Here is a 14,576-nt window from a genome sequence, read left to right as displayed (position 1 = left end):
TTGGAAAGCCGAAGCTTATGTAGCCTTGCAGTTTGCAATTTAATAATAATTAAGGAATCGGAAAACAATCATAACTAAGGTTTAAAATTTCTCATTTTTTGAATCCATATTTATTGATATTTTCAAATGGAAACTTTTACAATAATTTAAAATTTAAAAATTTCATAGCTAAGCCAAAAATGGATTAATTTCAATTCAAAAAGCAGTCGTATGTTAATTTTTAGGAGGTTAAAAAAACTGCATACACGGTTAAAAATGGTAAAAAATTCGAATTTTTATAAACTCTTGACAATTGCAACGATGTAACCATTTACAAAATTTTGAGAAAAAATTGTCAAAATTTTCCTACATACCTAGAAAGATTCGCCAGTTGATGCTGATCAAGAATATATATAGTTTATAGGGTCGGAAATGACTCCTTCCATGGTTTTCAAGCTGCTGAATATAATTATATTATTATTATATTGAATAATAATATGTATTATATAAATAATAAACTATTACAGCAGTATTTGTAAATGCAACAGTTTTTAAAGGTATCCTAGAAAAGGTTTTAGATATATGTACATAGCCTTTGAACTTCGTTACTTCTCTATAATTAGTATCTTCATTTGGGATGGACTATGAACAAATACTACCGCCCTCCTCTGCGATTCTCATGGGTGCCACTTAAGCTCAGCTCAAAACCAAAATATGGCTATGAAGATTCCTATGACGTCACGCCTTCGCCCTCATCTGCTCTTCTCATGGATGCCTATGCAGATTCCGGACTATGACGATGCATATTATCCCCTCATCTGCTCATCTCATGGATGCCACGTCAGCCCAGCTGAATACCAAAGGAGGAATATGCAGATTCCGGACTATAAAAAAATACTAGCGCCCTCCTCTGCGATTCTCATGGGTGCCACTTAAGCTCAGCTGATAACCAAAATATGGCTATGAAGATTCCTATGACGTCACGCCTTCGCCCTCATCTACTCATCTCTTTGATGCCTATGGAGATTCTGGATTATGACTTTATAAAGCGGGTCCAGGAGCAGCTAGGAGCAGGTCCAGGAGCAGGTCCAGAAGCAGGTCCAGGACCAGGTCCAGGAGCAGGTCCAGAAGCAGCTTGGAGCAGGTCCAGAAGCAGCTCCAGGAGCAGGTCCTGAAGCAGCTAGGAGCAGGTCCTGAAGCAGCTAGGAGCAGGTCCAGAAGCAGCTAGGAGCAGCTCCAGGAGCAGGTCCAGAAGCAGCTCCAGGACCAGCTTTCCTTAAAAACAAAAAATGGGAAATTTCTTAAAATATTTTGTTTTCCCCGGATATAGCTAGAAAGATTCGCCTGTTGATGCTGATCAAAAATATATATATAGTTTATAGGGTCAGAAATGACTCCTTCACTTAGTTTTAAGCTTCTGATTGAAATTACAATAGTCGAAGGTCACCGGTTAAGTTTAAGATTATTAAGTTTTACTTTGTTTGTTAAGTTTATTCCCCATTTTTATAAAAACGAAATATACAATGGCTTAACCCCTTAAATTGCAACTTTAAAATGTGTTTGCTGCACAAATTGTGCCTCAAATTATGATTATACCATAAATGTACTCATTATAACTATTTGTTCGTTGTTGTAAAATACTTTTAAATTGACAAACGATTTGAAATCAATTATTTAGCTCATTCACTTTCCATTCGTTGGTCTGTGTCTGTGCCACTTTATTGTGCCTGCTCTCATACCTTTTCACAGGTAAACACACGGGTAAAAGGTAAGCCTGCACTCGGCACAGGGCAAGGACTCGCATTAATTAGGTGTGGGCGCAGTGCAAACAATATGAAAGGGGGGTGGGAAACCCCTTTTCCAGGAGGTTGCGGGGAAAAAAGACAGGCAGCAAAAAAAAAGAAAGAAAAACTATAATGGAAGCGCATTTGGCTCAACAAACAGAGGGCGACGAGCGCATAAATAATAAATGGAACACACAAATCCATGGCGCATAGCCTCATATGCATTTTACATGCGATTGGCCACTAAATAAATAAATCAATTGATTTTATTTTGCTGCCTTAATTGATACACGAGTGTGTGTGTGTGTGTGTGTATATGCATTTGATTTATTTATTCCACGCTCTCTCAATGCTTCCAATAATTGCCGTAATTGTATCTATAAATTAATTTATCTCACTGTTTCGTTTTTCGAGAAGGATGAACTGACAAAACAGCAATTTGTTTGTAATTAAACAAACAGATACATATCTCTGATGGAAGTATGCAAAAAAAATATTGATCTGACAGAATTTTATTGTATTTATTAATTCATTTATTTACAATTAAACAACAGAGGTAGATCTGCAAAGGAAGCAAATAAAAGATAAAGTAAATGAAAGATATTCAAGGAGCATCTTATTTAATTTATTTACTTATTTACAAACAACAGAAAAGGTAAAAAATATACAAAAAATATAAGGAGAATATTAAGCATTTATTTTTCAACATTTAATTTAATACTTTATAGTTAAAGAACAGATTTCTTTGTTTAAAGGAAAGAATAAATTGGTTTTGAACAATATAGAAAATATGAAGGAGAGAATCCTGTAGGATATTTCCTAGATTCAAGTCCTGCTTTATGATCAGAAACTGAAAAATGAACAATAAAATGTATAAAATTTAATAATTATGAAAAATATATAAATAATGCAAAATAAATTAAGTAAATAAACATCCCAAAAACCTCATCAAACCTTTAGCTTTTCCATTTACTTTTCCTTTCTTGTTTCTAATGAATTTATTAACTTAAACCCTGACTTGTATATATATGTATATTTGATTAATTTACATTATTTCCATTTGATGTGATTTACTAATCAAGCTTACTCTCTCTCTACCTTTATTTTTTCTTACAGGTGAGCTTTGCATCGGTATTGGTTAAGGCACATCCCCTCATTCACAAGTAAGAAACAATTTGCTTTTGTGACTTGCTCGGGGGGCCCTGGATAAAGTGTCAACCTAGTTAAATATCCAACAAGGCTTATTCCTTAGAGCCAAGTCTTCATCCAGACCCTCCAGACCCTCCAGACCCTTGTCTCTTCCTGTCACTTATTGCTGGCCGCAGGCAGTTTCCCTCTGAATTAGCTGCCATGCAAAAATTGACGTTTATTGTTTTTAGAATTTTTTTTTATGAGCTCCTCTGAAGCGTAAGAAAAGAAAAAGAGAGAAAAAACCAAGAAAATAAAGCAGGGAAAAGGCAGAGATCAATAGGGAAGCGCCATTGACACGTTCCAAAAAAATTACGTATACGACCAGGGGGTTCAGTCTTAGGCAAAATGTGTCTCAGGAATTAATAAATAAAGGATGTGAGGCAATAAAGTTAAATTCCATTAAAATATGCGAAGGAAATATGTAAAAACAATACAAACTAACTTGTGTTTTGCTAAGATTAATAAAAATATTTAAGGAAATTAATGCAAAAAATTAAGATTTTGTTAAAAAATCAGTTTTTCATTAAATTTTCTTGCTTCTTAAGATAGACATATCTTGATTTTATTGTTCTTTATAAATCTATATACATATATCACGCATACGCACGGTGTGCTTTGAAGTGTAAAAAGCATTGCCTACTTTTTGGGGCGCTCGAATTGGTCTTCGCTGCTTAAGCAGCTTTTCTGCCACAGCAATAGCTCTGATTTAGTGCCATACACACACACACACACACACACACACACACACACATACAGACCCCACACACACACACACACACACACACACACACACACACACACACACACACACACACACACATAGAATACACACACACTCAGAATACATACACACACTGGGATTTTTGCAAGCCAAAATTATATTTCATTTTTATTTGCAAACGTTTTTTCTTTTTTTTTTTTTTGTAAGAAGAAACCCTTTTCGTTTTCTCGTTTTTTTTTTTTTTTTTCATTTTTTTATGATTGTCTTGAGGATTTTCGTTTTACATTTGTATGAATTTTTAATATGCCAAGAAATAAAACAACAATGCAAGCCAAGAAGCCAAGAAAGCATAAATATCAAACAGCCAAAAGCAAGAAAAGCAAGAAAAAAAAATGCGAAAAGGAATCGGAATCGGAATCAGAATCAGAATCAGAGAGCAACAAAGGTGCTTGCTTGCCAGGCAAAGCAAATATAAAGATAAAAAGGAATATCAAGCCAAATAAACCTTAAGGACATTGTAATATTAATTCAAACGGACATACACACAAGCAACCACTACAACAACAACAACAAAAAAGAAACAGAAAAAAAAAGGAAAACTCTCGCACAGACACAGGGAAAAGAGAGAACTGGAAACGGTCTTAAGGCCTTCGGTTGCCTTTTATTTTTATTTCTTTTGTGGCTTATAAATGCTGCTCCACACACACACACACACTCACACATATATGAAATGTGAATTGTATAGAGAGGTAAAAATGTGCCAGGACACTCACACAGGGACAGAGTCCGCAGATTATCAATGGGCTTTTAAGCAAAAGATCCTTTTTTTTGTGCTTAATAATACTAAAATTTTGTTGTAAAATTTAATTTGCTGTCAAATAAAATGATAGATATAATTTTTTTTGTGAAGTCTATGCAGCTTTCTAAATGCCATATTTTGCTAAAATTTAATAACACAACCGTAAACACAACGAGAAAATTCCTTTATTATTAGCCAAAAGCAGGCAGAAATGTATATTTAAACGCTTGTTATACATATTTTACAGGTATATATGTACCTGATTTCATTTATGAATATTCTCCAAGAGTGGCAGAGATAGAAAGAGAAAGAGAGAGAGTGAGTGAGAGAGGGAGCTGAGCTCAGTAAGCGAATTTTAATTGCCGCCATTAAAAACGGGCAAAGGCGGCAAATGTTGTGTGTGTGTGCGTGTGTATGTGTTTGTGTCTGGCTTGGCAACAGGATCCATATCCTGTCTTTTTGTTGTTTCTACTATACCTGGAAAATTAAGCCTGCATTAATTTCAAACTTTTGCCAAACAAAATATAAATTTATATATAGAAAGTATTAAAGCAAAGTTTCCCTTGTTTGGAGAATAGTTTTTCTTCAACAAATTTAAAGATAAAAAGGTATTTTGTTTAAGATTTTTATTGAAACAATGCAAAACGATGCCTTAGAACTTGGTTTTCTGATATTTAAGGATTTATTTTATTTAATTTTCTTATATAAAAAGAGAGTTTCAAGCAGAAATAAATGTTTATATTCAAGAAGGAAAAAGAAAATCGTTTTCAGACAAAAATTAAAGCAGGGAATAAATTTATGTTTGGTTTTTGAATAATCAAAACAACATGTTTTTAAATTTCTAAAATTTCTGGTATTTATTTCCTTATTTACCTAAAATTAAAAAAGGTTTTGACCTTGTTTTTCACTTTATTTACTATTTATTAATTAATTTATTTTCACCAAGTAAAAAGCAAGTTTCAAGCACAAACAAATGTTTACATTCAAAGAAAAACTAAAAAGATAAACTATTTTAGTAGGTTTTTTAATTAAATTATATAAATTATATTTAAATATATTTAGTTTTTGGTATTTCAGGCTTTATTTATCAATAATAAAATAGGTTTTCTAACTTTATTTCAATTTCTCCAAGTAAAAATCAAGTTTCAATGTTTTCAGTTTGATTTTCTTGGAAAATAGCATTGTCTCAAATATAAATTCGATGAGTTTTTTATGTGTACATGTGTGTGCGTGTGATGAATTTTCTTTTTCTCCAAGGCAACCGTTAGGCAAGTCCCTGGGAAATGTAGAAAAGAAAAAAAAAGGAAGACATTGTTGCCAAAGTAGGCAATAAGGATAACCATTTCCCCAGACGCTTAAACTGACCTTACTCAAGTGCCACAAAAAAGCCTTGGACTTCGATTTTTCCTTCCCACCCCCCACCTCTTTCTGCTTTCCCTTAACCTTTTTTTTTTTGTGATGTATAAATTTTCCCCTCCATCAGAGTTAGTTGAAGTGAAAGCCATAATATTATTTACACACATTCTGGGTCCGCTGATTGACATGTTCTTAAAAAATAGGAGAAATTAAATAAATGAATCAAATGAGATACAATTATAATAATAAAAATAAAAAACTAACATTTTCAATTGTTGTTAACATTCAGTTCAGATTTCATATATATTTTTTCCAGACAGTTATTATTATTATTATGATGTCCCTGTTAATCAAGGTGAAAAGGTATGTCATATATTTTTTTGTCATTAGCATAATTGACAAATCTGATTTAAAATTGAATAAAAAAAAGAACCCATTAAAATGCATTCCATTCAAATGTAAAAATGCAATCAGCTGCGAATTGCCAATTGGCATGCAAATGAAGGGCCATCAAGTTGAATAAATTGAAACGAAACAAGTGATTGACTTGATTAATTCACAAATCCTTATTTTCTTTTTTTTTTGCTTAAATAATATAGAATTATATATATATTCTGATATTAATTGCAATTTTTTAGGGGTATATTTTATTGTAGTTAATTGCGGACAACCTGCTGTTGTTTGTTGGCTTATATTATCACAGGGAAAATTCTGTGGCCGCTGTTCTCTGGCGGTTCAAAGTGGTTTTGTCTTTTGCCACCCGCTGGCTTCCATTTTCCGCTACCCCATCCCCCCGTCCTCCTCCCCCTTGCTTATTTTCCACCAGAGAGTTTTCCTCTCCACACGAAACTGAATTGAACGTTGAATCGATTGGAATCTTTCCCGCTGCGTTGAATTTTTGCTAGCCTTAAAGGGAACCTGCATTTTCCACACAACACAACACACACACAGACATTTTCCAGCATCTCGAAAAAAGGATACTTGAGTTGAAGGAAAATGTCTAGCAAAAAAAGTCTTGAATTAAATTTTTGCTAGTTTATATTTCAGGTTTTTTAGGGAAAAGTATTAAGAAAAGCCTTGAAAATTCAGCTGAACACGAGCTTATCATTCCTTGAGTTTATTTGTATTTCTTTTTATTTGAATTCAATTTTGGTTAAAAAAATATTATAATTATTTATGTTAGTCTTAGGAAAAGTCTTAACATTTTAGCTGAACACATTTCTAACTTCGCCTGAAGTTTTCTTTACTTTCTCTCAGTGCATAAACATGACTGCAGTTGAAGGAGAGGGAAAATCCTTTTTTCTCCTTCAACTTTTAGTGGTGTTGCTAGTGTGGCTAGCTAGTTTTTCCATTTTCCTCTCCCTCTATATATATATACTATATGTTTTGGGTAAAAAGAAAGCAAGTTGGGGGCTTTTGACGTCTCGCAGGGAATTGATTTTCCATGTAAAGCACATTAAGTGTGTTTTCGCAATTTGCCTGTGGCTCCAGTTAGCCAGTTCATCAATCAGTCAATCAGCCAGTCAGTCAACCAGTTTCCATGTCTGTTATTACAGGACAACATAAAAAACTTTTCGTTCAAGGATCGGTCGTCCAGAGGATATATACATGGAAAATCGTTTACGTTTTTCGTGTGTCAAAGTTAAATTGAGGATGGCGAAAAAGATGCCAAGTATTCATTTCGCTTGTCGAAGAAGGATAATATATATATATATATAGAGCTGAAAAAACTGTAAAACAATCAAAGGGACATAATTGAATTGCATAACTTTTCCCGAGCGGGAAAAGCGGTAGCGGAAAACATTTCCCCCTGCCATGCCTACCATCATTTCTGCTGCTGCTTCTGCTGCTGGTAAACTTTTGTCATTTTCAACATCCTCAACATATCCGCGGCAACAAAGTTTTCCCTCAAAAACTAAAGCGAGACAAGTGCGTGTGTGTGTGTGTGTGTTTTAGCATTTAAATATATTACATTTATATATATAATTTACATATTTATTATGGTTACATATTTATATATATATATATTTACAAGGCTTTTAACTGCTGTTATAATTAGTAGCAGATTTTAGGGCTGCTTCTTATCTTTATTAATGGGGATTTTCTTTGGTTAGTTTTAAATTCTTGAAATATCTTGAAATATTTATAAAGTATTTATGAATTATTAGCAATATCTTGTGGTAATTAAAATCCTATAACAAATTGTTTTGGTAGTTAATAAATTAGGGAAAATAATTTTATTGGAAGGACAGAAACTGCAAAACTTTATTTAAACAATTCAAGTTTCAATTTATTTTAACAATAAATACTTCATTTGTAAACTGGAACTATTTTTAAAATATTTATGAATTCTCTTCCATGGGAATTATAAGCCTAAAATTACACTTTTTTAAGGCTTAAAAATGAGGGAAAATAATTTTAGTAAAAGAACATCAACTGCAACATTTCACTTTAAATATATTTTCTGAAACCAAAGCAATTGCCACAATTGTTAAATTATTTAATGAATTTTTTCCTATAATCTCTCAGAATTTGTAAGCCTAAAACTACGTTTTTCATAATTAATAAATCAGGGAAAATAATTTCGGTAAAATAACTTCACCTACAGCACTTTATTTTAAATATATTTTCTATATCAAAAATACTTTCAACTATTATCAAATTATTTTTCAGCTTTAATGCTATTAAATCTTATTTAAAACTAAGGAATATATTTAATTACTTGCCCTAGCTAATTAATACTTTTTTGTCCCCAATTTTATTTGATACATTTATAAAGTATTATAACCACATTTGTGGTTTAATTAGAGCTTCAAACGGTAGACTAAAAACAGGGCTAAATGCATTTTGCAACCGCTAACAAGCACTTAATATGGTTAAAGCTCTCCCTCTATAAATTTAAATTCCAAAAACCTTTGTTGGCCATAATTGAATAAATGGTCAAAGGAATATATTTTTTGCAATATATATATATATTATTGAGGCAAAAACTTAAAAAGCGATTTGGTTATGGATAGTTTTGTGATATTAAATGTTGAGTGCATGGTACACTTTCTCTCTCTCTGGGATGTTATATATATTTTTTATTTTGTGTTTCTTTTTTTTTTATTTTTCTTTTATTTTTTTTGTACTTCCGTCTGCATGTGCTTTTTTTCGTTGTTGTTTCGCCTTTTGCGACAATGTCGCTGCAGGATATTGTGCGTTAAAATCTGTCAACAGAAATTCAATTACAGTTTGTACTCGGTGCGTGCGTGGCTCGTCTACTTGGGTTTCCCTTTTTTTCTGCTGCTGCTGCTGCTTCTGCTGCTCTTCCCTCTCTTTCGTTGGCCATATGCCCGTCTCTGTCTACCATCTGTATTGCTATCCCTGTCTCGTTGTCATTGTCAGCTTACAACTGTTACAACATGGCGCGGGTTGCCTTTTTTATGGCTGCAACTGCTGTTCATCTCCTGCCTCGTTATGCGCTTCTTCATCTTCGTTTCTCCTTCTCTGCCTTCCCTTTTCCCCCATTTTCTTGAGATTTTCCCTTTGGTTTTTCTTTTCCCTAGATTTTCACTCTGCGCAGCGCCATTGCTTAGTGTTTTTAACTGCTTTCTGTTTAAACATCGCCACAGCCGTCGACAGGCGGATTGAGTCATAGACTCTTGCTCCTGCTCCTGCTCCTTCTTCTCCTGCTACTTTGGGTCCTCGTTATCCTTGTGGGCGACATGGAGGAGCACAAGTACAAGTGCAAGTACAAGCAGGAGCACAACTACCATTACAGCAACACACCACTACAATCACAAGTGCCTGCTGACACGGGCGGGCAATGAATCCGTCAAGTGCTTGGGCGGCATGGAGACATTTAATCTGTCTATCGATTTACCACACAGATTCCAGTCTCACTTCAAGTTGTCTCGGTCTCAGACACTGAAACAGAAACAGAAACAGAAGCAGAAATAGAGCCCACGCATTCAGTTTCACACTGTAAAACTGGATTTCGCCTCTATTGCTGCGGCTTTGAGCAATCGATGTGTAATGATATCACTTCCATATTGAATGACAGTCGATAGTTAACAGAAATACGATTAAAAATACACAAATTTGATCGATATTGGGTTTCGAAATCGATAAGTAATCGATGCGTATTGAGAAGTTGTTGTATTACTTTTTATACTTTTGCAGGGTTTTTTAATTTTAGTCAAAAGCTCGAAACTAAGTGAAGGAGTCCTTTCCAACCCTATAAATCATATATATTCTTGACCAGCATCAACAGGCGAATCTTTCTAGCTATATCAGGAGAAAAACAAATATTTTCAGAAATTTCCCATTTTTTGAAAAAAAAAAGGAAAGGGGTTACATCATGAAAATTAGCAAAAATCGGCCAAAAATTTACATTTTAAATGGAGTATGCAGTTTTGTTAACCTGCTAAAAACTAGCATAGGAACGTTTTCCGAATTGAAATTAATGCATTTTTAGTTATGAGATTTTAAAATATTGAATTGTGGAAAAAATTGTCATATAAAAATATTAATTATAGTGCTTCATAGATAGATTTTATAATTTAAAAGTTAGTTTCCCTGTTTTGTTTTCACATATTTCCATTTTAATATAAGGAAATATTTAATGTTCTAACCCAATGAAATACAAAGATTTTGTTGCTTCAAACTATTATTTCACTTAAACCAAGTTAGAAAGTGGTTTAAATCCTTGAGGATTTCTTAATTCCCTCAACAATAAAAGTTATGGCGGCTTAAAGCTAGTTTTTTTTATGGCGGAAATATGAAGGATTCCATTGCCAAGCTTAAAAAATTAGAAATTTCTGTTAAATACTCATTATTATTTTTGGATTGTAGAGGTATTTATGTATTTATTTTGTAATCTATTTTTTCATTATTTAACCTAAATATTTACCTTGACTAAACTTAGCTTGAATGTCTTTGTCGCAGGACTAACCTTTTCCCTCGAAGCGCGTCCTGGCCATACTTTAAATTAATCCCCCATTTTAGTTGGTTTTTTATTTTTATTTTTGCAACCAAAAGGAAGGCGTGCCGGGGGTCCTGGACAAGGGGCGTGGCTTAGTGGTTAAGAGCCTTGGCAGCTATATATTTGTATATATATACTATACTATACTATACCATATATATATATATAAAGCTGCACGTAGCAGGCCCCCGATTATTTCCGCTGCTAATAGCGAACAATGCATTTTTTAGCGAGGGATTTGGTTTTGGATTACACACACAGAGAGAAGGATAGGGAGAGAGGAAGAGAGAGAGAAAGGACCAAGACAGGACGAAGACAGGAAGTCGATAGTATGATGATGATGTTGCTGGTAAATCGATGCCGCAATATTGTGATTTCCGAGCCGCTGTAAACGATTTTATTGCATTTTCAGCTAAGAGGATTCCTTATCCTTGTTTTCCCCCTCACAACTAAGCTTCAAGGCAAGGGTTTAAATGTTATTTAACTTTTATTCAAGTATTTAGAATAGTTTCATTGAACCATAAATTATTTGATGGAATATGTAGGGCAATTTCACCAGCCTACATAGTGTCCTTAAATTTAATCCAATCGCTGTGTAAAGTTCACCTGGTCTGGCCTGGCCTATTAATAATAAGTCAGTTTGTCCAAGTCTTAGATTGATAGATTGAACAATGGCCAGACAGGAAGAGAGAGAGAGAGAGTGATTGAAGAGGGGCTGAGGAGGTTGAACTGAAAGGGGAAATTCAATGAAAAGTTAAATTAATAATTGAATTTGAATTTGAGTTTCGAGTTTCGTCCTTTGCCCAAGTGCTTAGTGCTTAAAGTTGGCTATTGGATTTGCGTTGGACCGTTCACACTTTGACTTGGAGCCCGGCCACCTCATCTCACCTTTGACCCCACCTGAGGGCCAAAAGTTTTTAATCAGTTATGTAAATTTGTTTTTGTGTCCTCCTGGCCCTCGTCTCTCCCTCTCTCTCTCCTGAAGCCGTTTAATTGGCTTTCACAATTTTATGAATTGTGCAACTTTTATATGTATTTTTTTGATGCAGAGAACTGCAAGTGGTTATTGCTTATTGATTTTTCATTTGCCTTTTTTTTTTGTTTTCCCCCCTTATCAAATAAATATATATATTTATGGGGATTTTTAAACAAATACAAATTAATTGGAAGTGTCACTTGGCATTCCTTTTTTTTTGGCAGAGATCTCTGCGCTTTTCCTCCACCACAATTGCTGGTTATCATCTGCAAGTGCCGCAGCTCGAGTCTCTGATGTCCTGCCAGCAGCTGCAGCTGTCACTTGTAGTCCTGCGGAATGCGCCTGACATGCAAATATGCGTGTCCTGTCCTATCCTATCCCGTTCTGTTTCAACACTGCGAGAAATTGCGCATTCAAATCAAAGAAATCTTAAAATAATAAATAATAGTCCCCATTCCGTTTTGTCCTGTTCCAATCAAAGTAACTTTAAAATTAATTTCCCCGGACTTATGGAAGACGTTTATGACAAGTTAATAATGCTTATTCCGAACTTAATGCGAAGTAGTCGGGATGAATAATAAAATAAATAAAACAAAATTGACAAAAACAATATAAAGAACCTTGTTCAACGCCTGAAAGAAGTAATTTATAGGCAAAGGCATAAATATTAAAACAAAATAATAATGAAACGATCATAAAAGACCAAAAAAAAAAAAACAAAAACGAGTTGTCGACTGCCAAAGGGCAGAGGACAACTGAGCTTTGTAGGGCTAGCCCTGCTTCTTATATACACTTTCGACCAGTGTGACCCTGTCCAGAAATATATGAAAAAACCTAAAACGCCACAGAGTATTTAATACCAAAAGAAACGGTCACACGCTGCCTGCTTTATATGCCTGCTAAATGTACTAATTTTCCCAATTTCGCTCAGTGCACTGCCACACACACACACACAGAGACACACCCCTAGAGTCGTGCCAATTAATTGCATCGCCTGCAGTGGCAGTCGGAAGTGCCGGGATAATGCAGTTTGTGGGAAATGCAAGGACATTGTTTGGGTCTTAGCTGGCAGCTTAACGTGTCCAAAAAGGTCCTTCTGATTGGGTCCGGCAAACAGGTAAACAGCTGCGATAACCCAAAGACATTTCATTAGACCATTAACCATGTCAACTGCATGTGTGTTCTTCCTTCTGTCTGCTCATATCCTTGGCAGGACGAAGCTGCACATCCTGCGATACAAAAAAAAGAAAGAAAGAAGGAAATATTATTTATTGGTCCTTCCAACTCTCTCTTGAATGAATCATCATCATCATCATCTTCTCGTCTCGTTTTTTTGGTTTTGTTTTGCACATAAAATAACAAATTTCGTTCTTTTTTTACACCTGAACGATTTCAATGGAAATTCATTTCAATTTCAATTATTTTTTGTTTTTTTTTGTGTTATGCTTTTTGTTTGATTTTTTATTCGCCTCAAATAATGCTCTCTGCAAAAGTTTTTATTTATTATTGAGTGGAAAGAATGGTCTTTGAATTGAGCAGTTTCATGCTTGTGCAAATATAATAATATTTGTTTAATAACTAGCATTGGGTATTGAAATTTCTTTAGAAAATGGTATTTTAAAATATTGATTGCATATTTTTAAATACTCTTTTTCTAAGGAATTGTTTGAGATACTTTTTGTAGCTTAATAGCTTTTCTAAAGAAACTTTAAAAACTTCTGTAAAACTGGTCAGAACTCCCTTAAAAAATCTTAAAATGTGCTTAAAAATATAAATTAAGAATTTTAAAGTAGACTTTAGTGCAAAAATATATTTTTCGAGACTGAAAATATAGCATATAATTTTAAGACTTCTCCATATGGGTTCCAAGGGACTTAATATTATTAAAATAATTGTTAAACAAGTTTCTTTAATGTTTTAGCCCTAAATAAAGGTTATTATTCAATAAAAATATGCAGATTATACCTATTAAATTAATAAAAATTAATTAAATACACCAATACAAATTAATTTAAACTGAAGAGAGTGTTTATTAAAATATAGATCATTTAAAATGAAATCCTCCTAATCAACTCATTATTACTATATCAAGAGAAAGCTGGCGTATAACTAGGATGAGAAACTTGTTGAGCTTAGGGACGTAGTTAAAGGACATTCATGCCATAATTCTCCTGTAATCACAAACCATTTTCAGCAGGAAAACTGAAAGGTAAATGAGTCAAGAGATTAATAGTTGAGACTCCTGTTAGGCGAAGGAGTCTTGTAATAATTGCTCGTTTGACCGATACAAATGACCGATTTAAGACCTTCTACATAGTATATATATATATATATACTACTATATAGATTGTGGGGCAAAGAGACCTGGCTTTGCATTATGCCAAAACAATAATTTAAATTGCCAGCAAGCACAATCTCCATCTCTACATTTGCATGTTGGCCTGTAACTATGTTGTAGCTGGTAACTGTCAAATTGGCTGACAGGGAAAATTGGGTGGAAAACTGTCTGGTGGGGGGGGGGAGGGAGAGGGGGATGAAAGGGTGAAAGCCCAGGCGAGGCAGGACCTTCCTTATATATACATATATATATATATATATAGAGATATATATACTATATAGTATGGCAAAGGCCTCTTCTTGCTCTCTACGCAGTCTGGCAAACAAATAGTTTGCTTTTTGTTGACTTGACTGGCTTTCTGGCCAAGACGTTCCAAGTGGGTGTGGGTGTGTGTGCCGCATCCTGTATCCTGTGTGTGTGTGTGTTTGCCTGTGTTTGTGACTTTTGATTAGGCCAACTGTTTGCT

General features: G+C 34.1%; 1 protein-coding gene and 1 long non-coding RNA gene across 3 annotated transcripts in view; one reads left to right on the top strand and one right to left on the bottom strand.

The window, feature by feature from the left end:
• Pde9 (phosphodiesterase 9) overlaps nt 1-14,576 on the top strand; it is a 174,248-nt gene that overhangs the window by 61,826 nt on the left and 97,846 nt on the right. The window lies entirely within an intron of this gene.
• Nucleotides 3,810-14,576, bottom strand: part of LOC147643179 (uncharacterized) — a 117,580-nt gene continuing 106,813 nt past the window's right edge. Inside the window, exons 3-4 of one of the 2 annotated variants that reach the window (XR_015272238.1) lie at nt 12,737-13,001; nt 3,810-11,525 (exon numbers count right to left, since the gene is read on the bottom strand). This is a non-coding gene — a long non-coding RNA (uncharacterized LOC147643179). Of the gene's footprint in view, nt 13,002-14,576 lie in introns of both variants that reach the window. The other variant, XR_015272237.1, reaches the window with a different exon arrangement.

This window comes from Drosophila serrata, unplaced genomic scaffold (assembly GCF_035046125.1).
Source record: "Drosophila serrata isolate PLE 108 unplaced genomic scaffold, ASM3504612v1 contig_276, whole genome shotgun sequence".
NCBI classification, from domain to species: domain Eukaryota; kingdom Metazoa; phylum Arthropoda; class Insecta; order Diptera; family Drosophilidae; genus Drosophila; species Drosophila serrata.
This window is presented reverse-complemented; position numbering and strand designations above follow the sequence as displayed.